Consider the following 10,541-nt stretch of genomic DNA (forward strand, 5'->3'; position numbering starts at 1 on the left):
GAGTAATTACAGACACCAACGTCAAATAACTAAATACTCATCATAAAACATTTCTGAAAAATACATGGTGTACAGCAAATGAAAGACCGGCATCTTGTGATTCCAGCCAATATTTCCGATTTCTTAAGTGTTTTACAGCGAAAACACAATATAGCATTATATTAGCTTACCACAATAGCCAGAAACACAAGCCATTCCCCAGCAGCAAAAGTTAGCGATCGTAACAAACCAGCAAAAGATATATAATTTTTGACTAACCTTGATAAGCTTCATCAGATGACAGTCCTATAACATCAGGTTATACATACACTTATGTTTTGTTCGAAAATGTGCATATTTAGAGCTGAAATCAGTGGTTATACATTGTGCTAACGTAGCATCTTTTTCCCAGAATGTGCGGATATTTTTATGACACTCAACTATTCTGACCAAATAACTATACATAAACGTTACTAAAAAATACATGTTGTATAGGAAATGATAGATACACTAGTTCTTAATGCAATCGCCGTGTTAGAATTCTAAAAATAACTTCATTACGATATGCAGTTTACGTTATGGCGAGAGCGTGCCCAAAATCTGGGCGCAAACTACTAGTACAACATGTTCGACAGATATATGAAATAGCATCATAAAATGGGTCCTACTTTTGACGATCTTCCATCAGAATGTTGTACAAGGGGTCCTTTGTCCCGAACAATCGTTGTTTGGATTTAGAATGTCCTCTTCTCCAGTCAATTAGCACGGAAAGCTAGCAAAGTAGCGCGAAGCTCTCCTTCCTGAACAAAGGCACACATCGCAACACGCCTAACGTCCCGAATAAATTTCAATAATCTAATAAAACTATATTGAAAAAACATACTTTACGATGATATTGTCACATGTATCAAATAAAATCAAAGCCGGAGATATTAGTCGTCTATAACGACAGCTTATCAGAAGGCAAAACCAGGTCCCTTCACGCGCTCTCCAGAAAACAGGAAACTGGTGACACGTCATACAAAGAGCTTTTATTCGACCCCAGATCAAGTTATACACTCCATTTCTTCTCTCACTGCCTGTCGACATCTAGTGGAAGACGTATGAAGTGCATGTATTCTAATAAATATCAAGGACATTTATAGGCAGGCCCTAGAACAGAGCATCGATTTCAGATTTTCCACTTCCTGTCAGGAAGTTTGCTGCAAAATGAGTTCTGTTTTACTCACAGATATAATTCAAACGGTTTTAGAAACTAGAGAGTGTTTTCTATCCAATAGTAATAATAATATGCATATTGTACGAGCAAGAATTGAGTACGAGGCCGTTTGAAATGGGCACCTTTTATCCAGGCTACTCAATACTGCCCCTGCAGCCCAAACAGGTTAACACAAATAATCGATAATATTTCAACCGGACGGTAAACTATTCAATACAAGAGAGAAAGAAAATGTCGAGCTACCACTGCGCTACCACTGCGCATTAACTAATCGAAGGACATCTGGCAGTCCACTGACGCGATGTGATAAATCTCGCTCATTTTCCAGAATAAAAGCTTGAAACTATGTCTAAAGACTGTTCACACCCTGTGGAAGCCATAGGAAAATGAATCTGGTTGATATCCCTTTAAATGGAGGAAAGGCAGGCAATGGAACAGGGATTTTCAAAATAAGAGGCACTTCCTGGTTGGATTTCCTCAGGTTTTCGCCTGCAAAATCAGTTCTGTTATACTCACAGACAATATTTTGACAGTTTTGGAAACTTTAGAGTTATAGCATGTGGGCCTGAGAAATAGGCAGTTTACTTTGGGGAACGTTATTTTCCAAACATAAAAATACTGCCCCCTAGCTTCAAGAGGTTAAACACCTCGAATTTTGTCAATTTCAACAACTTTGAAATGTGGTGTTTGAGAAACATGGATTAACATATAATTCTGACATCAGACTGTGAGAGCTTGTTGAGGAAATGTGTTTCCTTGGTAGGTAAGTGAGTTCTGGTGGGAGTAATTCAGGTCAGAGTAGATACAGGAAACAGATTAGAGTAGGGGTAGCATTTTTGCCATGACATCAGCTCCAGCCTTGCCACAGGTTTATCTCTCACAGGAAGAGGTGAGGCTGGGTCAGAGGCAGTCAACAACACAATCACCGGCCGGTCAGATCGTTGAAACCACAGTGCCCCCCAGACATCCACTCACGCAATCGAGGGAATAGTTTTGCCATAGCCAACTATACCGGGGGACAAGGGCCAACAGAGGGTCCTTAGGTTGAGAAACACTCACCTAGAAGATTAAATGTATTTTATAATCTTAAAAGGAACATAAAACTACCATATCAATGCAAAGAGATTAGATGTCTATTCTATATGATAATCCCAGTATTGTTAACAGCCAGGGCTCCCTTAAAAGTGAATTCTATCTCAATGGGACTCATCTGGATACAGAAACAATCCAAAAATAACTGGCTGTCTGTTCTCTCTCTCTGACAGACATCAAGCTGGCCAACGTGTCATATCACTGCTACAGGAGAGGTAAAGCTGGGAGACCTGGGACTGGGACGCTTCTTCAGCTCCATGACCACCGCCACACACTCCTTAGGTAACACACGTACACACACAGGAACACATACACGCATACTCAGGATCTCACACAGGCAGGAACGAGGACACACGGGAATATATAAACACAGGAACATACACACAGACGCAGAAGGAAGATTCACGTGCACACACACACCCTAGGTACCACACGTACAAACACACAGGCACAATGAGAGAAAAACACAAAATCATGCTCAAACGGTCATACACTCATTCTAAAATGTTCTCTCTCACACATGCTCGCTCACATAGAAAAACACAAACACACATTCTGAGAAACACAAACACACATTCTGAGAAACACAAACAATGTGCAGACCTGCATGTACACACAGTGTACACACAAAGTAACACACACAAGACAACCTCCATCAATAACTTTGGGTATAGCCTCAGAGAGCAGCACCTTTTTAAACAAGCCCTTTCTAGTCTCCTTGGCAACCGCTCACAGTGCCATAGTTCCATTAATTAAGGTCGCTGACCTATGCATTTGCAAATATATTCAGTGTCTGCGTCTGCTTTTCCCCTTAAGGTAGAGATGGATAGACGGGATTGCTTTTAGGGTGGGTTGGGGCTGGAGTTGGGATGAGTGTTGAGCCAATTAGTGTATGATGCCTTATGGTTTTGTGGATCTACTTTCACCCAAACAAAATCGAGCATCAGTGTATTGTCGCTAGTGAGGTGTTTCACATATTGGTAGTGGATTCCCTTTACATTAGCTGCTGGTTTAGGAGCCCTATTCAATCGAAAACTGGCACTTTTGTGCTGTACTTTGTATTGTTACTTCTCTATCCCGATCTCCATTGGTAAATCAATGTGAATTGCACAGTGTAGCTGTAGTCATCAGTAAAGCTATGTATTAATGATTGCTCAACCCATGCACTTGTCATTTTCAAATTAAGATTTATTATGCAAAAAAACTGTTGTCTAAAACCAGACCCTTTTTGTATCAGTGGGGACGCTGTACTACATGTCTCTCGAGAGGATCCACGAGGGTGGCTACAACTTTAAGTCAGACATTTGGTCCCTGGGATGTCTTCTCCATGAGGTAGGTTTACTGCTTCTAACATACGATCAACCACACTTCTGTCCAGCAGATCCCCCATGAACCAGGGTCTCTAACTTCCGTCTTCAGTCAGTCGCGGACCCAGATGTTTCTCAAAAGAAAGTACTGGAGCGCTATAGAGACCTGCGATATATAATCCTTCTCTTATACACGCAGACACCATGATAATCTTCAAAGACCCAGGCCTATTGATCTTCAGATACACGCACGGTTAGAGATAATATAACCAAAATTAGAGCAGAACAGGGTGTGTGTGTGTGTGTGTGTGTGAGAGAGTGAATACAATAAATCAAACACACACTGTGAAAAGAGACCATTGGTTTGGTTAAACAGAAGTGTTAGTGTCCGCACTCCAACACTCTTCTTCTCTCTGTCTGACTGTGTGCTTGCTTTGAGATTCATCTTTTTTTGTGTTTTGTTGTTGAGGACAGTGCCAATGTCAATGTTGTGAGTTCATTCAAATGTGCAGAAAAACGGACTATTGACAATCATTATCAGATTCCTCCCGATTAAAAATAGAACCATCTCTACTAGGCATGTCCACTCTGCCCCTCTCACCATTACCAGGCAACTGGGGGAGATTTAGAAAGAGATGAGAGAAACAAGCGATTTAGAGAAAATAAGTAATGATGAAATGAATAACGATTTAAATACAGAGTGTACCAAACATTAGGAACACCTTCCTAATATTGAGTTGCACCCCCCCTTTGCCCTCATAACAGCCTCACAGCTATGCGGATGCCGGCCAACACCGGTTAACACCCGATCTGGTTGAATCGAAGTTGATTTTCACATGCAATTCAGACAATATTAAAGTAGGTGATTTGAACTCCATTAGGGGTCATTGATGTGGATGTTAGCCTATGGCTTCCTTTTGCTGCGTTCATGTGTTAATCGAAATGATCCAACTTGGAGTACAACATGCTACCCGAGATCTCCCACTTCTGTTTACCTCTTAAAAGTACATTTTTGATGGTTTTGGACGTTGTAAGTTATGATGACTCATCGGGGTGATCTACAGCAGTATTTGTATTTTTGTCCTGAGTTTCTGATAACTCCGATGTCACAAGCTCATCATTAGGTCTTTAAAGTTAAGTTTAGTTTTAAGTGTGACCAGTTTGCACTTCAGATGGAGACAGAGAACAAAAGGCCTCAGTCTGAGCCCCTCTTTTTTTCAAACATTGGCAGTTTAAGAGAGCACAGTGTCAGAGACTGACTAGCTACAGTATTACACCACTGGCACTGTACGATAGAAGAGGAGAAAGGCTGACAGCACTTTAAATGAGGCCAGATAAAGACGTGTACATCATCACTCTACCGACTAGGCTTCTACACATAGCACTTTTTGCCCTTCACCACAATCTCTCCATCTTGCTCTTTTTTTCTCTCTTATTCTCTCTGGTGTACCATTTCTGTCTGTCTCTCCATCGCTCTCTTTTTTGTCCTGTTCCCGCTATCCCCATCTGGTTTTCTCAGTGTAGCCCTAGTCTGTCTGACTGTCAGTCTCTCCCTCTCTTGTTCTGCTTTCTTTTAACCTCTCGCTTCTAGTGCAGCACCTGTCTCTCCATTTCTCTCTTTCTCACGTCCTGCTCTCTATCCTTATGTTGGTTTTTAAAGGCCAGGACTCCAACAGCTTGTGTCGCCACTCAAATCAGAGCTCAGGAAATGGGGTTTTAATTATAGTTTTTTTTTTTCATCACCTCTGATTGGCATTAGAGAGGTCCTCTTTCTGCTGAAACTGACAAAACACGGTACAGACCGACTGAAACTTTCTCACAGGCACTCACGCTCCAGGCACTTCTTACATGAGTCGTTAGTCGCCATTTCTCCGACGCTTCTGCACGTGATTCAAAATGCCAAGATGTCTTGTGATGAAATGTAAGAAGTCAGAACTCAGAGGTCTGTTCTTGGGTAGTTCGGTTGCACAGTTCAACTTTATCTGTGCTCTGGAGTCAGTTGGATAGGAAGTTTTGATCTTATACATGACAGCTTCTTCACCCTTAGCTAGGGCAAACTCTCACGATTTATTGTCCACTGAAAAAAATATGAACGCAAGATGGAACAACTTCAAAGATTCATATAAGGAGATCAGTCAATAAATGAATCAATCTATTGATTTCACATGACTGGAAATACAGATATGCATCTGTTGGTCACAGATGCCTTGAAAAAAAGTAGGGGCGTGGATCAGAAAACCAGTCAGTATCCGGTGTGACCACCATTTGCATCTTGCAGCGTGACACATCTCCTTCGCATAGAGTTGATCAGGCTGTTGATTGTGGCCTGTGGAATGTTGTCCCACTCTTCAATGGCTCAAGTGCGAAGTTGCTGGATATTGGCGGGAACTGGAACACGCTGTCGTACACGTCGATCCAGAGCATCCCAAACGTGCTCAATGGGTGACGTGGCTGGTGAGTATGCAGGCCATGGAAGAACTGGGCCTCAAGAGCTCGTCACGGTATCTCTGTGCATTCAAATGCAATTGTGTTCGTTGTCCATTGCTTATGGCTGCGCATACCATAACCATGGAGCACTCTGTTCACAACGTTGACATCAGCAAACCGATCGCATACACGATGGCATACACGCTGTCTGTCATCTGCCTGGTACAGTTGAAACCGGGATTATGCTGTAAAGAGCACACTTCTCCAGCGTGCCAGTGGCCATCGAAGGTTAGCATTTGCCCACTGTTGGTTTTCGGCGCCGATGTGCAGTCAGGTCAAGACCCTGGTGAGGACGACAAGCATGCAGATGAGCTTGCCTGAGAAGGTTTCTGACAGTTTGTGCAGAAGTTCTTGCAAACCCACAGTTTCATCAGCTGTCGGGGTGGCTAGACTCAGACGATCCCACAGGTGAAGAAGCCGGATGTGGAGGTCCTGAGCTGGCGTCGTTACACATGGTCTGCGGTTGTGAGGCCAGTAGGACGTACTGCCATATTCTCTAAAATGACGTTGAGGCGGCTTATGGTAGAGAAATGCACATTCAATTATCTGGCAACAGATCTGGGTGGACATTCCTGCAGTCTGCATGCCAATTGCATGCCCCCCCAACTTGAGACATCTGTGGCGTTGTGTTGTGTGACAAAACTGCACATTTTAAAGTGGCCTTTTATTGTCCCCAGAACAAGGTGCACCTGTGTAATGATTGTGCTGTTTAATGATCATGCTGTTCTTGATATGCCACACCTGTCAGATGGATGGATTGTCTTGGCAAAGGAGAAATGCCCACTAACAGGGATGTAAACAAATTTGTGCACAACATTTGAGAGAAATAAGCTTTTTTGTCTTGTCTAGGAGTTTTGAAAGTCCTCTTCGGTCTGTTAGAATATTCTTGATGGGCCTCCCGGGTGGCGCAGTGGTCTAGGGCACTGCATCGCAGTGCTAGCTGCGCCACCAGAGTCTCTGGGTTCGCGCCCAGGCTCTGTCGCAGCCGGCCGCGACCGGGAGGTCCGTGGGGCGACGCACAATTGGCATAGCGTCGTCCGGGTTAGGGAGGGTTTGGCCGGTAGGGATATCCTTGTCTCATCGCGCTCCAGCGACTCCTGTGGCGGGCCGGGCGCAGTGCGCGCTAACCAAGGGGGCCAGGTACACGGTGTTTCCTCCGACACATTGGTACGGCTGGCTTCCGGGTTGGAGGCGCGTTGTGTTAAGAAGCAGTGCGGCTTGGTTGGGTTGTGCTTCGGAGGACGCATGGCTTTCGACCTTCGTCTCTCCCGAGCCCGTACGGGAGTTGTAGCGATGAGACAAGATAGTAATTACTAGCGATTGGATACCATGAAAATTGGGGAGAAAATGGGATAAAATTTATAAAAAAAAAAAAAAAAGAATATTCTTGATGGACTGTAACATGTCGTACAATGACCAATACACTGAATGGCTTCTTGTGTCGTCCACAGTTGCGAGACCTGGTCAGCATGTGCATCAGCCCTGACCAGCGCCCTGACATCGTGTTTGTCCTGCAGATATCCAAACAGATGCAGCTGTGGACCTCCAGCACAAGCCCCAGGATCCCTCCACTAAGCGCCTCAGTCCTCCGAGTGGACCCCCATCCTGACGACTGAACCTCAGACCACCAGACCCACTGCCAACCTGCCTGGCTTGGTCTCACTGGGACCTGGTTGTTTAGTTCGTGTCTCAGCAATCGAGAAACTGATGAGACGATGGAGACTTTGGCATGTCTGGACTGAGCTGTTTTGCCAATTTTTTTCTTTCTCTTCAAATGACTTAGGCTTAAGTCTATTGCTTTTGTCCTCAATGGCCTGGGGAGTCGCTTTGACGGTGATAATGGGACATTGTGTTTTTAGACTATTGCTGTGATTCTGGCAAATGAAGGCATCTTGTCTGGCCTCTTCACTAACGGGAGAGAGCTCTGTCTCATGATGATGTCACAGAGGGTACTCCAATCAGCTAGGCAGGCCTTTTTTGACTAGGCAGGGGTTGCATTCCAAACCGATCCCTTGTCTCTTTCAGGTAAACCATATGGATTCACTCAATTTTCCTGTGACATGTAGAACCGAAAGCTTAGATACAAATATATATTTTTTTGCTTTATTGTTTTAGTACACACGTATACCATTGTTAAGAAATCATGCTTACTTTTTATGTTGCTTTAAATAACTCGGATCTGTATTTTGCATATCATTGTGTAATGTCATTTGTGATCCTAAGGAGGAATTTGGTTGAGCAGGCTTTGTTTCAAAATTAACCTTACCATACATGCAAAGCATTTTGGAGTCAACGCTAGATCCTCCCAGGTCACACCTCTAGTGAGTTCTCTGTGACATCATGAGAAGACGCTTGCTACCACAACCTAGGAAAGAGGCGCTGGTTTGAAATGGACTTCAGGACTTGATGATACAATGTCTTCCTTTTCAAGGACATCAAATGGCATAACATGCCACATTTTTCCAGTGCTGATTAGACACAAAAGTATGTGGACACCCCTGCAAATTAGTGGATTCGGCTATTTCAGCCACAACAATTGCTGACAGGTGTATAAAATCGACCACACAGCCATGTTATCTCAATAGATTATTGGCAGTAGAATGGCCTTACTGAAGAGCTCAGTGACTTTCAATGTAGCACTGTCATAGGATGCCACCTTTCCAACAAGTTAGTTCATCAAATTTCTCCCCTGCTAGAGCACAATGCCAAGTGTCGGCTGGAGTGGTGTAAAGTTCGCCACCATTGGACTCTGTAGCAGTGGAAACGCGTTCCCTGGAGTGACGAATCACGCTTCACCATCTGGAAATCCAACGGACAAATCTGAGTTTGGGGGATGCCAGGAGAACGCTACCTGCCCAAATGCATAGTGCCAACTGTAAAGTTTGGTGGATGAGGAATAATGGTCTGGGGCTGTTTTTCATGGTTAGGACTAGGCCCCTTAGTTCCAGTGAAGAGAAATCTTAACACTACAGCATACAATGACATTCTAGACGATTCTGTGCTTCCAACTTTGTGGCAACAGTTTGGGGAAGGCCCTTTCCTGTTTCAGCATGACAATGCCCCCGTGCACAAAGTGAGGTCCATACAGAAAGGGTTTATCAAGATCAGTGTGGAAGAACTTGACTGGCCTGAACAGAGCCCTGACCTTAACCCCATCGAACACCTTTGGGATGAATTGGAACTCCGACTGCGAGCCAGGCCTAATCGCCCAACATCAGTGCCCAACTTCACGAATGCTCTTGCGGCTGAATGGAAGCAAGTCCCTGCAGCAATGATCCAACATCTAGTGGAAAGCCTTCCCAGAAAAGCTGAGGCTGTTATTGCAAAGGGGGGACGAACTCCATATTATTGCCCGTGATTTTGGAATGAGATGTTCGACAAACAGGTGTCCACATACTTTTTAAGGCTCATGGCCTGAGTTTTGTAAAACTTTAGATTACATTTTTCAATTATGGTTATTTGCAGGTAACTGATTGGGTGATGGATGTTTGTTTGTATGTTGTTGCAATGTCATAGAGCTGGCACAATTACCATATAAGTGACAGATATGGATAAAGACCTGTCATGAAAATGAAATAACCATCAAAACCGGTTAAAAACAACAAAAAACTGTGAAACAAACAGCTGACTGAAGACAGGATGGCCGGGCATTCGTGCGCTTGAGTCCGTTTCTGCTCTAACATGGACTCTATATAACGTGATTAAACTTTGTTGCTCCTTGCTGAAACAAGCAGTGTTGTAGCAAATGGTTGCCTAGACAACATCCCCCTCCCTTCAGCAGCAGCACATGAGGTCTGGGGCAGAGGAGAAAGTCAAATTTTTGCTAGTCAAATGGTTATTACGGTGACCAGTCATTTTTTTATACATAGAGACGAACACAAAACATCACACCTGCCCAAACCCACACCCTCATATCCAGCACCCGCATCTTTCTCTGCCACATGGCCTCAAATTGCACCATTTTGTTTGTCGCCCACTCACACGCAACACTTAGATAAAGCATTTTACCTTTCCATTGCACTAACAACGGAGGATTGGTTGATTTCCAGTTTAAGCATACATTTTTTCAAGATGATTGACAATAAAAATATCATCCAACACATCGGGTATCTCAATGCACCCTCATATGCCATGTCTTGAAATATGAGACGGATTAAAAGAAAATGTACATTAGCTGACCAATAACATTCATCCAAAAGTACACGACCGTCACAGCCATAATGAAAATGCAGTTGACTGTCTACTTAGGACTTCATTCATTGAAGGGTTTGATTTTGTTAGACAAAGATACTTTACATGTAGGAAAAACAAGATAAGAACATTTAGAAAATGTATGGCGCGTATTTGAGCTGGTACATCGCAGTACCAAAGGACAAAGCATGTTTGAAGATGACCTTAACCTGACAACTAGTAGAATTGTATTACGTTTCTGCCTTGACAGCATTATGCAATCAGGT

Source organism: Salvelinus namaycush, chromosome 26, assembly GCF_016432855.1.
Source record: "Salvelinus namaycush isolate Seneca chromosome 26, SaNama_1.0, whole genome shotgun sequence".
NCBI lineage: Eukaryota > Metazoa > Chordata > Actinopteri > Salmoniformes > Salmonidae > Salvelinus > Salvelinus namaycush.